General features: G+C 41.3%; 1 protein-coding gene across 1 annotated transcript in view; it reads right to left on the bottom strand.

Moving 5' to 3' along the window:
• The window catches only part of LRFN2 (leucine rich repeat and fibronectin type III domain containing 2), a 151,204-nt gene extending 145,966 nt beyond the window's left edge, over positions 1-5,238 (bottom strand). Inside the window, exon 1 of the mRNA XM_059468988.1 lies at positions 5,180-5,238. The gene's annotated coding sequence lies outside the window, so the exon portion shown is untranslated. The remainder of the gene's footprint in view (positions 1-5,179) is intronic.
• Between the last annotated feature and the right edge of the window lie 13,900 nt (positions 5,239-19,138).

Genomic DNA, 19,138 nt, shown 5'->3' with positions numbered 1-19,138 from the left:
ACTTTTCCTTTTGCCATTTGACTTCTCATTGTTTTCATTATGTACTGAAAGGGCAGATAGATTTTTTTAAAGGCTGTTGCCTGAGGGATCTAATTTAAATCCTGGTACAGCCAGTTCTTCCTTTGTAGCACCAATACAGGTGCCTCTCTCTTGCTGATAATCGCAGCCTATCCATCCTGCCACTGCAGCAGAGGATGTGGCAGGTTTAAGACATCCTCTTTTCCTTTCCCATTCTTAGTTTTTATCTTTGGGCTGTAACAAAAGGAGGATTACTCATTCTGACCAACATGTAGACTGAAGCTTTCCTGAGGAGCTTAGACACCACAAAGGAATGGCTAAGAGCTCTTGGTGACTGGTGCCATTTTGAGCGCCTTTGCTCCTCTAAAGGCAGAGGAGGAAAAATTCCTTACTTGTCCATACAATGCATGTATTTCCTCCAACCTCAATCATGCCTGGTCACCACAATCCATATGACTTGATTAGATTTAGGTTTTTCATAGTCTTTCCTTCTCCCAGCCAAGGCAGTTCAAACTCTCCTGTCCTAACTGGACAACTGCAGCCATGAGTCTCAGTCCTGCACATAAAGATCTATGCACCACTCTCACTTACCTCTTCTGGATTCAGGAAAAGAGTCACTCTGGTGATTTTCTGCACCAGTGCCACACAAACGTGTTTTCCAGGGATTTTCAGTGCAACATTAGCTCTATTAAAATAGACAAGATGCTTTCAGCCATCGTGTACTTTCTGTTGATTTTATCCTTAATCCAGCTTCTGTTCTGCTCAGAATCTGTCTTGCTGTGCACTGGGATGCACCAGCCCTACCTCTCACCTTCTGACCAACCATTGTCCAGGACCCTGGATTTACAGCTATTCCAGGACCCTCTCCTTATCTCACCTCTTTCCATAACCCCACAATGGCAGCAGATCTTTCAGAGGATTAGAGACCTGTTCCTTCTTGAGGTGTGATTAGCAGAAGCCTCCTAAATGCTCCATTGTACTGCTTATACTATTGCTGCAGCTATCCCCTCCTACCTGTTATTTAGCTGCCATATCCTCTCAGTGCATAAGTTTTCCATAGCTGGAGAAATTACTTCAAGAGCAAGATCTCAGAGGCCTTGATATCTCACAGCATTTGTTGACAAGACACCCCTAAAACAATCCAATTTGGTGAAATAAATTGATTTCCAGGTAAGGCTTGGCAGGCAAAAGTCTTTTGGTTCCTTGAGTCAAAATGACAATGTCTACAGTATCCTTGTCCCAATCTGAAGGTATGCAAGCCTTCTAATGAGCCAGAAATACTTAATTCCAGTTCAGCTCACAGATTTGCTTGTCCTTTAGAAAAATGGGGTTTTATGATAAAGTTTTGTATGAATTATTTTCAGTTTTCATGCAAAATGCATGAACTGGAAAGAAGTCATAAAAAATTATCTTCCAGAAAGAATGTAAGGTAAAGTGTTCAAGAAATGTTGTTCCTACAGTTTTTTAATCAGGAAATTCCTAAGACTGACCATTTCCCAATCATGTTTCTGTCTGTTAAAAATACCTTTTCCTGCAAAAACAAAAAACCTTTATACTAAAAACTCCCACTCAGCTCTGCCTTCTATGTAGGTCAATAGTGATTCTGCATGGGGGCAGACCCTGACAGGACATATTTTTCCTCCTCCTATGTTTTCAAATCAGCATTTTTTTAAACTGAAAAGATGTTTTCTGACTTCTACTGCTGCTGCTCATTTTATATGCTGAAGTTGGCATCCTGGATTTGTCACCAATGTTTTTCCATAAAGATGAGGATATTATCAGAGACCCATATTGTGGGTAAGACAAAGAAAATGACAGGAAGAGAGAAAAATCAGAAAAAATGTCATATCAATATTCTGAAGTACAGTGACAATTGCTGATCCAAGGGATGCAGAAATGCTTCTAAATGACACAATCTTTTCCCGTTTTTCCATGTCACATCACTGTGAGCCTTCTAATGACAGGTTTATGTATGTTAATTTCATGCCAAGGTTTATCATTTAGCCATAGCAGGAGGTAGTTTGAGTTCCTAGAATCAGAATTATCACTTACAGGGTTTCCTCTCTCTCTGTGCATCCCAGGTGGAGCTGGGTTGGGCAGAGAGTAACAGCTGGCCCTTCACTGCAGCACTGCATCAGGCTGATTTGTGATTTCTGGGGTTTGTTTTTATTCTCGTGCACTCAGATGAAACCCTGTCTTTTGTCACAAGTTTCAGTTCATAACTGGGTGCTGTTCAGCCCCATCCAAGCACATGTGGCCTGTGGACACTGACAGAGAAAATCCCAGCCCCTTGGTGAGATCCTTAGTTGCTAGAATTAGTTGCTAGAATTGGTTGCTAGAACTATTCAAATTCTACATGGTAAAACAAAAGAGGGAAAAGAGAATACAAGCAATGGCCTATTTGGTGTTGGACAACAAATTTCAGAGACATCTGGACTGGTCTGAAGGAGCCACAGATGTCTTCCTTCAAAAAGAGTGTTACTGCTTTTCAGTTCAGCACCTAGAAGATAATTAGCCTCTCCACAAAAACAAACCCATGACAGCACATTGGACAAACATGAAGAAAGTAAGGCTAAGTGCTCAGGCCAGAAAACAAACAAACAAAAAGACTGAGTACACAGCTGGAACAAATTATCCCTCTTGTCCCTCAGGTGATCTTTGCAGGTCAAGGCAGAAATGCATTAGCAATGCAAAACGGGATTTGGGAGTGAACAGGCACTGTCATCATCCCCTCCCTCACCTCTGTGAGGGTGGGTAGCAAATGCAGCCTTAAGGGTTTTCAGTCCACAGGTTTTTCAGCAGGGAGTTAAGTCACTTGAAGAATATTCCCGCCTACGACGAGTTAAACCTTGATAATTTTGAATCAGCCTCCCATTTTGCTTTTTGCCCACTAGCACAAAAAAAAAAAAAAAAAAAAAAAAAGAACTGGGAGGAGGGGGCGGATCAGATGTGTCTCTAACCATTACATTGCAAACTTGAGTCAGTGGTCAGATTCCTCAGCAAAGAGGGGGAGCAGAAGCACTCCGACCAGGATTGCTGGGGGCTGTCAGCTCGGGTCCACCTGAGCAGCAGGCAGAGTGCAGGCTAAGGGGCACGGCTACACGTGCCATTTGTACTTCCCATTAGGAAAAATGGTCACTAATGGCCCAATTGTAAATTTCAACAAGAAGCACCGAAGCTGTGAAGTGCAGCATGGGGCAGAGAGGACAGCAGCAAACAGGGGCTCTGAGGCTGGGTCGCATTTCTCACCCTTTATGGCGCACCAGGGGGGCCAGCTTGCCTGCATGCCAGTGCCCTACACAGCCAGATACTGGGGCACACCTGGTCCAGAGTTACCCTAAAGAAACCAGAGCTGTGCTGGGCAGAGCAGATCAGACACTGTCTCTGATCCAAGAGGTGATGCAGATCTTTGCTGGGTTTCATGGGTTAAGAAAATTGAGCATGAAATTTTTGCTACATGTCTCCTGGCATTGTTTATTTTTTGCATCCCCTCTCTCCCCTAGAATCAGAAGCAGTTTCAGGGAAGGTCTGAGCTCCTCTTGGTGCTGCTGTGGCGCGGCAGCTCCGAGCAGAGCGCATGCAAGAAGCGCTCTGTTGTGCTCAAGTGGTGATCCCTGGGCAATGCAAACTCACCACTGACACAGAGCAAGCTGTAAACAAGGGGACTGCAACCAGCCTGAAACACAGCAAGAGTGGAAGTAATTCTTTGTCTCTCTTCTTTCTCATCACAAGCCTAAATTTGCCCCAGTACGGTCTCTGTACACATCAAGGTCCAATAAGAAATTGATCCCCTGCATGGCAATGTTTCCTCTTTCTGGAGGAACAGAAAATCCCCATGACAATTGTGTTGCATTTGCTGGACTTACACAAGCTGAACATTGTATTATAAAGTTAAGAGATATCAAGAGATTTAATTAACTGTGAGTTTATAGAAGGATATGATGCTTACTCTTTCCCTCCCTCTTCTCATCAAAAGAGTTTTTCTGTCATAGTAATCCCAAAGGTGGAATAGATAAAATAAACCTTATTTTTCTTAATGTCTTCATGGCACTGCCCCTAAAATACTAGATCAGGCAGTCTGAAAAGAGAAAATTATTCTTGCTTTAAATCAATATTTTTTGTCTCTTTTGTGTAAGTAGTAGTTACCCAGATTAAGAACCCTTTCTTACATACACTACCACAACTGACCATTTTACATTTCCAGTGGCTAATCTGCCACACTGGGACTTGTTGACTTCACTGCCAATTTCTTTTACCCCATTAGTTCCTTTCTTTTATTCAGTCATGCACTTGCCTTGTGTCCCAAACATGTACATACATCCTTGCAAATCAGAGAGAGATTCAGTTCCCATTTTGCTATGTCTTGTACTGTGCTGCCACTCAGATGCTTCCCCCACCCCAATTCTCAGTACATTTAGTCTTGCTGAGAGCATATATGTCTGCTGACGTCAGACAGACATGACAGAGCATATACCTGTTTGTGTACCCCGTCCCCCACATGCCCACCTTGCCAGTTCTGGACATCCATCACAAGTGGCACACCTCACCAAGAACAACAGCCTCTGTGATAGCAGATACCAAAGTGGTGCCCACTGCCCCTCCACACCCCTCACTGCCTTCCCTTCTCTAGCTGCTCCTATGCCTTCATTTGTTTCTTCAAATGACATTTGCCAAGGTCCTCACTTTTACTCTCCTGTTTTATACACGGCGGAGTTGATCTGTCCAGCAAAGTTGTTCCTTATCTTTGGAAGATTTACTAATTCCTCAGAAAGCTGAAATTGCTTTCACAGCTTTACTCTATTCCTCAAGTCCTCCTTTATTAGAAACAAAATTATTACCCTTTTCATCATTTTCCATCACTGTTTAAAAACTATCATTAAAAAATCCTATTGACTCTAAAACAATATTGGTTTTGAAATGCCTTTTCATACCATGAGAGGCAGAAACCAAACTGAGATCCATTACTGTATATGAACAATCTTATTTAAGCTAACATGAAAAGAGAGATAAAGTTATATATTTCACCAATCCTTTAAGATACACGACTGAGACATTTTTTGCCATCAAAGGTAGCTGTCTATAAAATGTTTCGGGTATATATCTATTTACAGTTTATAACTACACAGTTTATACATACATAGGAAAAAAACCTTGCACTTACCTTTGAGAAGTAACATTTATCCCAGGTGTGGTAAAATAGTCTCAGACAGGCACTTAGACCTTCTTTCTATTCCATGCATCCTTTTTTCAAAATAAGATAGAATCAGAAAAATCCCAGTTGATCTCTAGCAAACCAAAATGTAGACAAGATTGTTTGTCAGACACAGCCTGATTCAGTGAAGTCCGAGCATGTCAATCCCTGAGACTCCTTGTTCAGTAATATCCAAAGCACAAAAAAAGGAAAGAGAAAAAACACAAAAAGAAAGAGAATAAAAAAGAGTGAATAACTTATTCTTTTCCTGTGTGACTTAAAAAACCCAGTCTTGGAGGACTAAGCAGCCTGCAGGCTTTTTGAGCATTCTGATCCTAGTGCATCCCAAGGTAACACATGCATTTCAGTACTGCAAGTCTTCAAGTTCATACAAGCAAGCCCAGCTCCTGTGTGTGTGTGTGTGTGTGTGTGTGTGTGTGTGGGGTGGGGGACCGAGCCCTACCGCGGGGGGGAAGAGAGGCAGAGAGAGACAGACACACACAGTCACACGCAGGGATGGGAGAAGGAAAAACAGCAAAGTGGAGTGATCTCACAAAGTGCTCTAGATGGCAGAGCCTGCACGGCTTGTAAGACAAGCAATGTGCACACACAGGAAAAAAAAAAAAAAAAAAAAAAAGGAAAAAAAGAAGGAAAAAAAAAGATAGAGAGTGAAAAACCCGAGAGAACTAGCAGGCAGCTTCAGGAATTTCTTCTTACCTCTTCTGACGATGCAACATGCAGCAAGTGCTTTGTACTGCATAGGAATCCGCGCAGGCACAACTCAGTCAGACCCCTCACCTCTGAAATAAACAATTATGCACCGTAGGAAAGGGAAGAAAACCAGAAACCAGATGAAACAAGGGTACAAAAAGAAGCTAATAAACAAGTATGAGTGTCAGGGAGGAGTCCTAAGCGGGCAGGAGGCAAATAGCTGATATAGAAAGAGGCATCCAAACTCCGGGTCCTAACAGAGATTGGCGCTGTAATTATGTGGCAAAGCACTGCCCTCTAAGCCATTGCATAATAATAGAAACCTAAGCTGTGTAGACACAGCCTGACATGCTAAATCCTCAGTAGCTACACTCAACATTTGTCAGTAGAAAGCCTGTCAGTCCTCTGGGGGCGGAGGAAGAGGAGGGAAGACAGAAGAGGAGAGAAATTTTACTGCAAAATGCATAAGCCGCAGTTGAGCTCTCAGGTGGTGCCGATGCTTGAAATGTTATAGTGGAAGTCATATATATCTGTATCGATGTAGGAAAAGATAGATAAAAACCATATGTGGTGCTTAGGGACACAGTTTAGGGGTGGATTTGGCAGTGCTGTGTTAACAGTTGGGTTCGACGATCTCAAAAGTCTTTTCTGACCTGAACCATTCTATGATTTTAATAGCACTGTCAGCTTCATTCGTTCTATTTAATACTGGAAACATTTTTCCTTGCTATGTTTTAGAAAATTAAATGACAAAGAGAAGAACATGTACAGGGGTTGCCCATGTTAAATGGTATTATTTCTAATGCTGTTGGCAAGAAAGTAGTAGTAGTTCTCCCTTTGTACTGAACAGTATTGTAATGCCTAAATAAAACTTGAACTCAGATAAAAGAACTCATGCAGATTGATTAGCTTATCCCATTAACCAGTGGGTTCCTCTCTCCAGCCCTCCTGGCACAGAGACACTCATTTTCTTCTGCCTCTCTTGGTTGAAGAGGCTCCTAGACAGAGCCAGGGAAAAGATGAGCACTGACTATAAAAGAGGAGGAATCTTGTTCAACTTACTACACACCAGTATCCATACATCAACAGAAAGAACAACTCATAATGCACATGAAAGGAATAGAAAACAAATGAACAAACACCAGAAAACCTCACAAACCAAGAAAGTGGTATCATTTTGCAGTGGAAATTTACCTGAGAACTGTGGCCCTGGTCACATCTATGGTCCATTTAGTCCAGCGTCCTGTCTCTGGACAGTGATCAGCACTAGATACCTCTGAGGAATCTGAATGAGTTTTTGCAGACTGTGCTAGACAGCCAGGGCTAACCTGTTCATGAGTAAAGCTTCTCCTTAATCCCTGTTCTTTAAAGATTAGTTAATGCACTGAGGCATGAGCAGTGAAACAGTCTGCTTCTGCATATCCAGACTAAACATGTAAGGTCTGCTTTTGAGGTCCTTTGCATTTGGTGTAAAGTACACCTCTTTTAAGACACTCAGGATCTAAAGAGTAAAATCTTCTGACACTTTGTAAACATCCCAGTGTGAAAAAAGGCCAAGAGTTCAGAAAGAGCTGTAGTATTTCATTCTGAAGGGTAAGAAATATATTTTTATAGCCTCATATAGCCTAGCTACTCTCCTCATTTACTCCTTACTCTCGGTGGAAACATCAAATGTTCTTCAAGAGGCTATCCAGTGCAGGTAAAAGAGCCAGGTCACACAAATAATATGCAGGTATCAAATTTGGCCCCTAGAAAGTCAGACCAGACTGAACTGAAAAGTTTGAAGATATTTTTAGATATTTTTATGAATGACTGCATAGAGGAATACATGAGGTTCTCTTGGAGAGGCAGGTACTGCTGCAAACTTTAGATCCCTTGCTGTTACCAGTCTCACCCCTTTTTCCTGTGCCTGCTGCATTCCCAGTGACTCTCTCTCTATCCCTAAGGTGCAAGCTGCAGGCTTAGCACACAGGGGATCCAGACTGTGGTTAAACAGATGAGGAAGGACTGCACAGACAGCAGTTGCCTATTTTTCAGTCTATTCAGCTCTCCTTGGCTCTATTTGGAACAGTGCTGAAGGGCCCTTCTTGGGAAGAAGGCCAAGAGTAATCTTACTGGGCACTGAAGCAAGTGGTCAGGCCAAAGCAAGACTTGAGAAGCTGAAAGCTGCCAAACTGGGTGTTAAAATATTAAGAAATTATTTCATTTATAGATGACTGAAGCACAAACTTAGAAAGCTAACTTTAAACATAACTCTTGGGAACCCTGTGCCAGCACATTGGCTAGAAAATCGAATGAAAGCTCTAATCATGTCAGTGCCTTATAAAATAAATGTCAGTGCATCACAGACAAGAAGACATCTCTTAATGACATCAAGAATTAATAATAGACTCTGAGACTAGTGTTTCAGAGTCTGATTTGAAAGCAAAATATTGCTTGCAGTGACAGAAATCAGTGTACTCTACAAATGAACTCCAAAAATCTTCCAAAAATCTTTCACCAGCTACAGTTTTGTCAGCGAAAACTCACAATGAAAAATAAAAGATGATACAACCCTGGAAAAAAAATAAAATCACTCAAAAGTAAAGGTTTACATGAGGCTGTGGTGTTATGGGTCTCCAGTGTGTGAGGCCAGGGTGCTTTCTCTAATGCCCTGTAGAATTCAATCAGAATTCCCTGGCATTTGCTCCTCAGCTTCTCCTCTTCCCTAACCATCCCTGGTATTTATACATTGCTTGGCTCCCAAGTAAGGAGCTTCTCAGTGAATCAACAGCTTTCTTTCTTGGTCCTCCTAGCAGGCTATCACTTCCACTCATCTCTTTTGCTCAGGCCTCCCCTCTCTCCAATCCTGCCCTCGCTCCTAGTCAGCCAACAAGGATGTTTGAGCTACATCTGCTGTTACTTCCACCGCCACAGAAATCCCATCAGACCCAAAGAGCCACAAGAGAAATCTCATTTTGCCTGGGTTGTGATAATCTCACAAGCTCACAATACCCACTCCTGGAAAGAACTCTCAAGGTTCAGGTTTTCATTCTTGGCTTAGATCTAGAAAATACATGAGAGACCAGGATTACAGATGTCTAACTTTTGCTCTGTGAATCTTGCTGAGCAGCTGAAGCTTTCAGTGATGCAGGAAATCCTGTGCCCCAACAGAATGCATAATTTCTCTATGAAAAGAGACTCATAAAACTCATTAAATCCTTAAAATCACATTCATACAAGTTTCCTTGAACAGTGTCAATCACAGAAAAGATCTAACTTGACACAGAAATTGTGTAATGGAAACTCTCTCCTTTGACGTACAGTGCCAGATATAACATCAAAACCTAAGAAAACTGAACTAGGCTAGCAGAGCAAGACAAAAATAAAATTGAGATGTTTTGGAGACTTCCAGGACAATTCCACCTGCTGCAAACACCACTCTCCCTTCCAAGTCTAGCAGAAAAAACTCTGAAGCCTTTGGCCATCTGATTGACAATACAATTTAGCATGTGCTTGTAGACATTGGTGATTCCCATTTCCTGCCCACTCACTTCCAAACCAAAGCTGTCAGCACCGGTCCACATGACCATTTAATCAATGGCTGCCAATCAATTACACTGATTGAAAGACAATCTAAAAAACCTTTATTCTGTGGCCCTACTGACAAAAACAAACGTCAGGAGCTGAACACACCAGCTTTCAAACATTGGAGGTTTGGGGAAAAATTGTATATTTCTTGGGTGTTGTACAGCTCAGCTCTTTACAAATCATTGAATATCTGTTTACACATGTATATGCCAGTACAAAATCTCCTTCTCACATCCTCCACCCACACATCCCTCTGCTTTTAAAAGCAGCTCCAGCCAACAGACAAAATGAATGTGCTTTCTTTCAGTTTCTTGCATCTTAGCATGGGGAACACTTTATCCAAATTTCTAGACCCAGACATCCAACAGAGACTAGGTGCTGTTTTACAGTGCAGGGAAAGGAAAAGGGGTTTTGAGGGTAATCATGAGACAAAAGCATCACAAAAGGTCCCTTTTGCAATACAGTGTTATAAAAAGCATAGACTAATATCACAACAAAATATGAGGGTGAACTTCATTAAAATACTTCAACAACTTTACAACAATCTTTCATTGTCCATCATGCAGCTAAATGCAGAAGGGTTTCCAAATACCAAATACAAAGTTATTTCAGGTCATAGAATAAACTATATATTCATAATCTACTCCATTCTAAGCATTCATCTCCTCTGGATACTTGTGGATACTTGTGCTAACCTTAAAAGGACCCACTGTAACTTTGTAGGTGCTCTGAAAGAAGGTCAGCATAATATTTTTATCCCAGGGTTATTATTCTTCCCAGGTTCTCCCTTTACAAGCAGGAAAATCCTTGTACTTCTGTTTTGCATAATCACATGTCCAGCTCAGTGAGTAAAATTTAATGCCCTTTGATTGATAGTTTAAGACCAGAAGGGATCATTATGGCCATCTCATTTGACCTTCTGCATAACCTCAGTTACAGAAATCCTCTCTGTGGCTCCTGCATCTATCATTATAATATTGGGTGTTGCAAAAATATATATTTGATAAAGGCAGTCAATGATTAACTCTTGATTTAATGATGATGTATTTACTCTACTCTCTTTAGATATTTAACTGCTGGTATTAAAAAAAAAAAAAAAAAAAAAAAAAAAAAAAAACCTCATTTTGTTACTCAAAAGACTTTGGTATGTTATCAAAACTTCAAAGTGATAATTATGAATTACAGCTGGGCATCTCCTGTTCAGAAAACTCAGAATTAGGAATAGCAGAAGTTTCTCCCAGACAAGTGGACTGGTTCTACTGGGGACAAATGATTGCTCTTTGAGACCAGGGTAATCTATTCACTCAACAAACAGACAAACAAGCAAATAAATAAACTTCTTATTTAGTGGACATCTGTTTCAGCACAGTGTTCATCAGAATAAGGAGACTGCCTTGTCAGTGCTTTCCCAATTCTCTTAATTTGATGAAAAGTACAGCATTAGCTTCCACAGTACACCTGGAGGCAGCAGCACTCTGCCACCTGGCCACAAGGACCTCATCCTGGTGGGTCTGCGTCCTCTGGCATTGATACACTCTGCACAGAGCACTCCCAGTCACCACTGAAATCCAGAGGGGCAGCAGATGCCCAGTGCAATAAAGGCATGGCACGAGAGGAGTGTGAATATGAGTCTTCATTCTAGAGTCTGACCCTTTCCACACAGAATGAGAGTTTTTCATTATTGAAAGAGGATATGTGCACTTGCCATGCAGCAGGGGGTCCCTCTTTGGAGAGGAGGCTGTGATCCTCTGTTACAATGGCAATAGGAGCAATTTTAGGGAGGTCAGGCTGCCCTGGCTGGGACTTGCTGCAGTGACTCCCCTGCCAATCTCACTTCTGCACCAGCTCAGTCATTTGTCTTCGTGCCCTGTTACATGGTACGGATCTTAGTTTGCTTTCTAATTGCCGCTTAAAAACAAGTTTGGAAGACAAGAAGGTTATTTGGCATTTTTTAACCTTTAAGGAGAGAGGGATTGTGAGAGGCTGGGGACAGGTAATCCTCAGAGAGGATTTGTCAAGTGGGGTAATGTTGTGAAACCAGTCTTATGCTAATCATGCAAGAAGACTGGCATACAATGGACTAGAGTCCATATCTAGGACAAGGTCAGCTCCTTAAGCTGTTCAGGAATCATTCTAGTCCTTTCAAAATTGCTTGTCTCAGCCATGGAACTGAATGGTTAAAATTATGCGCTGAATTAAAATACATGGTGGAGGTGAGAAGCTTTTGGGCAAACAAAACAAGGGTTTTGTATCAAAGTTACAGCCATGACCATAAAGTCAGTGTGGGCTAACACTGTCACATTATAGCATGGAGGTGTCAAAGGAATGAATCCATCAATAACCTCAATAATCTACCTCGCAAATTGTGGGAAGAATTCTTCCCAGCCACAAAGCACTTTAGTTTCTGTGGTCACAATTGTCTGAAAGCTACTAAGTTTGCCAAAGATGGGATCAGGTACTTTAAAGGAACAATCCCAGACCTCTGAAGTGAGTTAAGATTGTAACACAGGGCTTGCAGTACACAGAGTAAAACAAATACAAGGTGATATTTTTCTTAATGAAGCTTAAGCAAAAAATGCGGGTTTTATTCCTAATATTACAAAATATTTAGGTTAGAAAAGAAGAAAACCACAAGTTAGGCATGATTTGGGATCTGACTTGGAACCTAAATATTATTAAAGTTTGTTGCAGAAAGGAAAATGAAACAGAAGGGGGTGTGAATGCCTCAGAGGCAATGCAGGGTTTGATTTCTGCCTGCTCTGCTGGTCTCCAGCTTGGGGGAAGATGGGCTCCTTACAGCTCCCAAATTATTCTCAGGTCTGCCCTCTCCTATCCTTCCTTCCCGAGACTGATGCCAATGAAGTGTGGTTATGTAAAGAGGAGATTCAACAAATTCTTCTTGGCTTTTGCCTGAGGCCTTGGAAGCTGCTGGGTGATGCATGGGTGAGGTCCCTGCTTCCATTCATAACCCAGGTGGGCATATCCAAATAAAGGAGGAAGAGGGAATTCTGTGGTACTGCAGAGTAGCAGTATCAGCATAACAAGTGATTTGGATTCCTCTCTCAGCCTCTGCTCCTATTTGAGTCTACCAGAGAAAAAGAAGGAAGGAGGAAATTAGTCCATATCTTCTTAATTCTTACTTCATATCTTCTTTCTTATTTACTTCACAAAGTTAAGAGGAATCAAAGAGAAAAATGACAGCTGTCTTAAAAAGCATCAGTGAATGCAAGAGCTAAGTCAAAGTACGTAAATTTAAACTGTGTTCAGAAGGAGGCACAGCAAGAACTACTTGGCTGTGAGGAGAATAGGGTACACAGAGCAATTTCAGAGGTTTCAGGTTATCTCAAGCATGGTATGAAAAAAGACACCATTTTAAGAACAACCTAAGTAGAGAATCCTTTAACATGGTTTTCACTGCCCTCTGTGCTCTCATCTCCCAAAAGGAAGTGGGACCTGGCCTTCAGTCAGACCTTGCATGTACAGGCCATCTCAGAGTGTCTTCCCTCTGCTGTTATTCTGCTCAGGGACACTGGAGAAAACAAACTATGCAACCAATAAACATACACAGAAGAAAAGTTTTCTCATGTATTAAAAGCTTGAGCATCTATTGCAAGGCATGTGTAATACAACTCAGTATTTTAACACCCAATGCAAAAACTTTGGGAATTCAATTTTTGCAATAAGTTTGCTCTATAAGAGTTGGACAATCTTTGCATGAGCTGCTACTTCTCCTCACCAGCCTCTTCAACCTCTGTGTTCACAGAGATCACACATGTAAGAAAATCTGTACTTCCTAGAGAATCATAGTAAGATGGACTTAATTTCTGTATTTCCTTATAAAATGTCAAATATTCATAGCTATGTCAAATTAAATGAGTTTCTTGTGCTGCTGTATTTTTCAGCTCATTGAGTCCTGCTCAGACGATACCTGTCCCACCATTACATGATCTACCTCAAGAGAGTTTATCGAACATTATTCAATGCAAGCTCAGTTTCAGAGCAGAGTAAAGGAAAAAATATGAATTTCAGAAGAACTTGGATACTGATCCACTGCTGAGTCTTTATCACAGTTGTATTAGAGGAGCGACAGAAAACGCCTTTGTGGTTATAGGCATAAGAAAGACTTACAATAAGGCTTGGAATTTGGTTCACTACAGAGCAAGTAAATACTCCCTAGAACTTAAAAGGAAATTATTCTGAAATAGCTGCAGAAATCTCTAAGAAACCAGGCACATAAATGTACAAACCAGAATGAGTGATTCTTGCTTTCTTTTTGACAGCTGCCCTGATTTCTCTACATAGGATTGAACATGAGGCCACCAGAGCAGAAGCCTGAAACATTTCTATGTTTCTCTTGTACTTGGAAATCATTGTCTCTGTAGCTGGGCATAAAATGGGATATCTAGGAGGCATTGATTGAAAATATTAAAAGTAGAGGATGCTGAGAGAGAAGATATAGCTGGGCATTAAAGGATGAAATTTAGTCATGTGTAAGGCCTCGATAAGTGTGAGAATATACACAAATGTGGGCGTACATGCATACACAGGGATGCATACAAGCTCTGTGGCAGCTGTTCTGGAAAGCTGCCTCAGAGACTTTGGGGTCCTTCAAAGGTTGCTATACTCCACACATGACCAAGCACATTACAAATAGAACCTTACATGTATACAGAACTTGTAAACTAGATGGGTTTTCAGGCAGATGAATTAATGTGTGCTGACATGGAGATTTGGACCCTTTGATAATAATTTTGGTCTGAACAGTCTCCCCAGCAGCAGAGCTTTGCGGTGTCTCGTGACCCAAGATCCCATGAGGGACCTACTCCAGCCACCCCTGGAGTGCCCATTAAATGGATATCTCTACCGTTACACTTTGTACTGATGTAACTTTACTGGAAGTTTCTATTCCTAGGACCTGGCTACAGAAGAATTTGCACCTGCTGCAAATAGATGTCCTCAAGCTGACACCATCCTGCCTTACCAAGGGGCAAATATGAGGGCTGAAGGCACCCCAAAGCATCCCTGTCTCTCGATCTCATATATGCTCCCATGCTACAGCAATGTAGGAGTAGATGGTGCTGCAGGAAAGCAAGGGTACAAATTCCCCTGTGTGTTTACTCCCTTCATGCTGCCCAACTTCTTTGCAACCCATCCTAAGAGTTCAATTCCTATTTTGCAAAGGAGAAAGAGAAGGAAATAGAGATAGTTCTGTCATGCCTCCCAGGGCTGCTGGGAAGAGACAGGGAGCCTGGCAGAATTAACATTAAAAATACAAAACAAGACAAAACACAACAAAAATGCTAGACACAGAAAAAACCAAAAGTGGAGAAAGAACAAATGCGTGAAACACGAAAACAGAGAATTAAAGCGAGCATCACAAAAGGGTTTGAAACTTACATGTCTATAAGAACTTGAGTGAAAACAAGAGAGCAGAGAAAAGAATAAGAAAACAAAAAGAGGGAACTCAAAAAGGGAATTGGTGAGGAAGCCAAAAGGGGCAGAAGGAGTTTTTGGTCATCCTTTCCCTTACTATTCTGGGTAGCAAGTAAAATATGGGCTGATGACTTCAGCATCACCAGGCGGGACAAACCATTTTGTGGGACATCACTGAAGTGTGCAAATTTTTTGGAATGCTTTCCCAGGATCTCATACTAGTACATTAACCAAGAGGGCTGTGAACCTGAGGTGGGTGCTAGTAAACAAATAAACGTAACAGAAACTCCCTGATTCACACCAGCTAATAGAGATACCCACTACAATTGTAAAAACAGTGAAACTGAAATGTTAATTTCTTTCATGCCAAAGGTTTCAAAACAAACACACTCTTTAGTTAGAAGATTGTATTTTATAGAACCCAAAACAATTACCCCTACAAAAATAATAAAAGCAAACCCTTCCCTTGGTAATAAAATCGCAATGTTTCCTGAATGTCTGATGAGAATGTATTTAGGGAAGCCTGATGTGCAATCACACACCTAATTATTTCTGCTCTCACGTGATTTGTCTAAGTGCTTTTCTCTAATGTATGCAGGCAGAAGAAAGGGACATTTATATACATATATATATATATATATGTATATGTTCTAATTTTGGCAGCACATTCCTTTTGATCAAACACACCATTGCTTAAAGAGAGGAGAGAGGAGCAAAAATAGAGGCAGATATTAAAGAGAAGGCAGAGTTCAGCACTAAGATCCAGGGCACAGCCCTTCCCTTCCCACACCTGCATTTGTGTGGGGGCTCAGTGGTGGCTCCAGGTCCAGTTCCCATCCATCACTGGCTGCACAACAGCATGACACACAGGCAGACACCAAAAAGCAGCTGTGTCACTCTCAATTAATATTTCTGTCTGGGAACAAGAGCTGTTCATTTACACAAGGACCATGGCTCAGCCACAGAGAGCATCCAAAAAGACATAAGCCAGGGAATAAGCAGCAAGAGCTGCACCATGACTTGGCACAAAATCTGGTCACGGGACATGAAACTCACTCTCAGGTTAAATAATAAATTAAGACTTCCACTCAATTCTTGGACTGTCCAGTTACTTAAACTGGAAATGCCTTTGTTAGTGCAGGTGTTTACCCTAATGCATCCACACAACATTTGCAGTCTTGCTGAGACAGGCCAAGTGTGAAATGCTGTGATAGAAAACACCCTAATTCCTGGATAAAGGGGACACCCATGCAAAGCTGATGAATTAGGGAACTTATGTTACCGCTGCCCATAACAAGCAGATACCAAAGCTGCTCAAGCCAGGCAGAAAAGCCCACTAAGAACTCAACTGCACTGTCAGGCATGCAAATGTCCAGGCAACTTTGATCTGAGTTGTCAAACCACTGACATTTCACGGACCAAAGCCCTTCAAATCACACAGAAATGTACTTCACCTCCCTCAGTGGATTTTGGATCAGACCTTACTGAACACATAAAGCTGGCCATTTACTTTGATGTTTGATAAATTTCCTTCTCTTTGAGGTGTGTATTTTAATAATTTAGCCAAATAGGCACATGTACTGCCAAGCACATTCTTTTCATACGGCAAGAAAGGAACCTATTTTCTGTGAACCTCATTTGTCTACTCTCACACAGAGTACTGCTCTCCTCAGGTGCAGTACAAGGGCTGAGACAGTTAGCTACAAATATAACCCAGCTAGAGACACAAGGTGCTTTCAGAAAAAGAAACAGCTTCACTCTCTACCTTTTCCCAATTTATTTTTAAACATTAATTGGTGTCTTTTTTCTTCTGAGATATAGTCCTAATCTAAAATTTAAACCTAAACCACACTCGGCCACATGTTTTTTATCCTGATGTGAAATCAGTACCTCCATCAAGTCAGATTTTGAAAGCTGTATTAGCAAGACCAAGCTATGAGGCAAGAAAGAATGATATCAATATGCAGAGACCCTCAGGAAGTAGTTTTCTTTACTTTCACATAGAAAGGAGAAACCAATCGGGGGTAAAAGTGCTCCAGAGGCTTGAACTCTTCTCATACATACTTAGGCTGTCTGAACCTGAAATTTTTATGTAAATTAAAAATAGCCTTATTTTTCTACTAGAAGGAGTATTATATTGAAAATAGACCTATTTAAAAATATTATTTCTACTGATTTTCATAAGAAAGCAATCAGTTTCAGTATGTGTTAAGTCACAAGGTGTCCAAAAAAACCTGCGAAAGTTAAATTGACCAAATTAAATTTCATTTAACTGTGCACTTGACAATTCTAGTTCAATGCTATATCTAAACACCTAAATCAATCTCAAAGTAGCACCGGAAACTAATTCAAGATCTCAAGTTCAACTGAAGTACAGCTGAAGTTCAACTGAAATACATTGCAACTGTGCCATAATTCCAGCTGAAAGCTGCTATTTCTGATGGCAGGAAAAAACCCACCTAATTGTGAATTTTTTTAAGAAAACCAGAAATACAAATATATTAACTAGGTTCAGACTGTGAATGATGGAAGCTCCTTTTGTGGGAAGCAATTAAACCGAAATTGGGATTAAATACCACCTGTAGAAACAGTATTTTGTAAGTTCTTGTCAATTAAGTGGGGTGAATATTCTTCAAAAAGACCAATAAACATCTAATGATTAAGATTCAGGGCTCCCCTCTCTACTATTATCTACAGCTAACAGCCTGAGTTCCTGTTCAGGAGAAACATCACCAGTGCAAGGCTGAGTATGTATGTAGACCAGGCCAATTTTTATGCTCTAGAGTCTGGCTGAGGTTTCAGAGAACATGTATGACAGGATTAGATTTGAAAAGGCTTCATTTTTTTTGAAAAAAGAAAATGTAATACACAGGCAACCTTTAAAAACTTTAGCTAGTCCTCCCCCATATTACTCTTCACCAGCTCTGTGCACATCACACAACTTCTGCAGTAATAGCACCATTTCCTAAAACTGTTGTCAAAGGTGTCTTAAAGAAAAGCAGGCAATTTGGAGCCATATAAGGCTGAGTCTGAATGTACTGTTTATGTTAGAGGAGATGGTCCCAAAGGGAAGATCCATTCAGATGAATGTTGGATGTCCAGGTTTCAGAGCCCAGTTGTCAGATCCAGGATGCTGCTGCGAGTCAAAGTTTCCTCAGGAACCTGACACAAAGTCTTTACCAAAGGCAGGAAAGGTGACATTGCTCAGCTCACATTCCCCCTGTGGAAGCTGCTGCTGCTTATCCCTTGAGCTGTGAAGTGACTGAGCCTCAGTGCAGCAGCTGTATGAAAGCTGACAGGGTAAATGTGGGCAGGGTGTGCTCACAGCCCCTGTGCTGAGCTCCTGATGCAGCCTCCTGGAAGGAAACACCTTCAGCCCTGTCACTGCAGTCATTTGCAGCTTCTCTGGGTGGTGCCCTGATGAATATCCCAGAGAGAAGCTCTGCATTGGATACGAGTGGGCAGGCTCTCTCCACCTCCAGCTTCTAGGTCCAGTCAAATAAAAATAATATTACTAAAATTATTAATTTTTAGGCCCTTAAACCATGGGAAAACACCACACACAGCAGAACTGATACAATTCTACTACTCAAGACCTGTGCAGAGACAAGTCTAGGAAGCATGAACCAACCAGAGAGCACCCACATAGCTGTCCCAACCAGCCCTAAAAAGATGCAAAAAAGTGGTAGCAAAGGTCTCGTGGTGCCCACAATGTGGTTTCTTGTCTTTTTAATGAAGTGAATGAGAGACCCCATTAAAGCCACTGTGGTAGTGAAGGTTTCACTCTATGATGAGTGACTTGTTTCTCCTGTTTATTTTGTGAAATAAACTGTGCACTTATTTGGATAGGGAAGAATAAGGGAGTTCAGGCCAAATGTAGATCTTCTGCCTGTAAAGATGATTATAAGGAGATTAATAAATCTGAGTTTTCTTCACAGGTCTGCCTACCTCTCTGTATCACAGAGATCTGCATCTTAGACCAGGGTTACAAGAAGAATAACCATCCACTCCCTAAAGTTTGAATTCATCTCTCTGCAGAGATTCAGGGCACTGACTCTGTCTTACCTGTGCCTATTCTTGATGTCTTAGAAAACCAGTGACCCTGTGGTAGCTGTTTTCAAAAGGATGCACATCAAAATTGAGAGGTACATACAACAGGGAATTTACCAATGTGCAATTGTCTCTTGAACTGCTCTGGTCAATTTTGCAAAGAGA

This window comes from Ammospiza nelsoni, chromosome 3 (genome assembly GCF_027579445.1).
Source record: "Ammospiza nelsoni isolate bAmmNel1 chromosome 3, bAmmNel1.pri, whole genome shotgun sequence".
NCBI classification, from domain to species: Eukaryota; Metazoa; Chordata; class Aves; order Passeriformes; family Passerellidae; genus Ammospiza; species Ammospiza nelsoni.
This window is presented reverse-complemented; position numbering and strand designations above follow the sequence as displayed.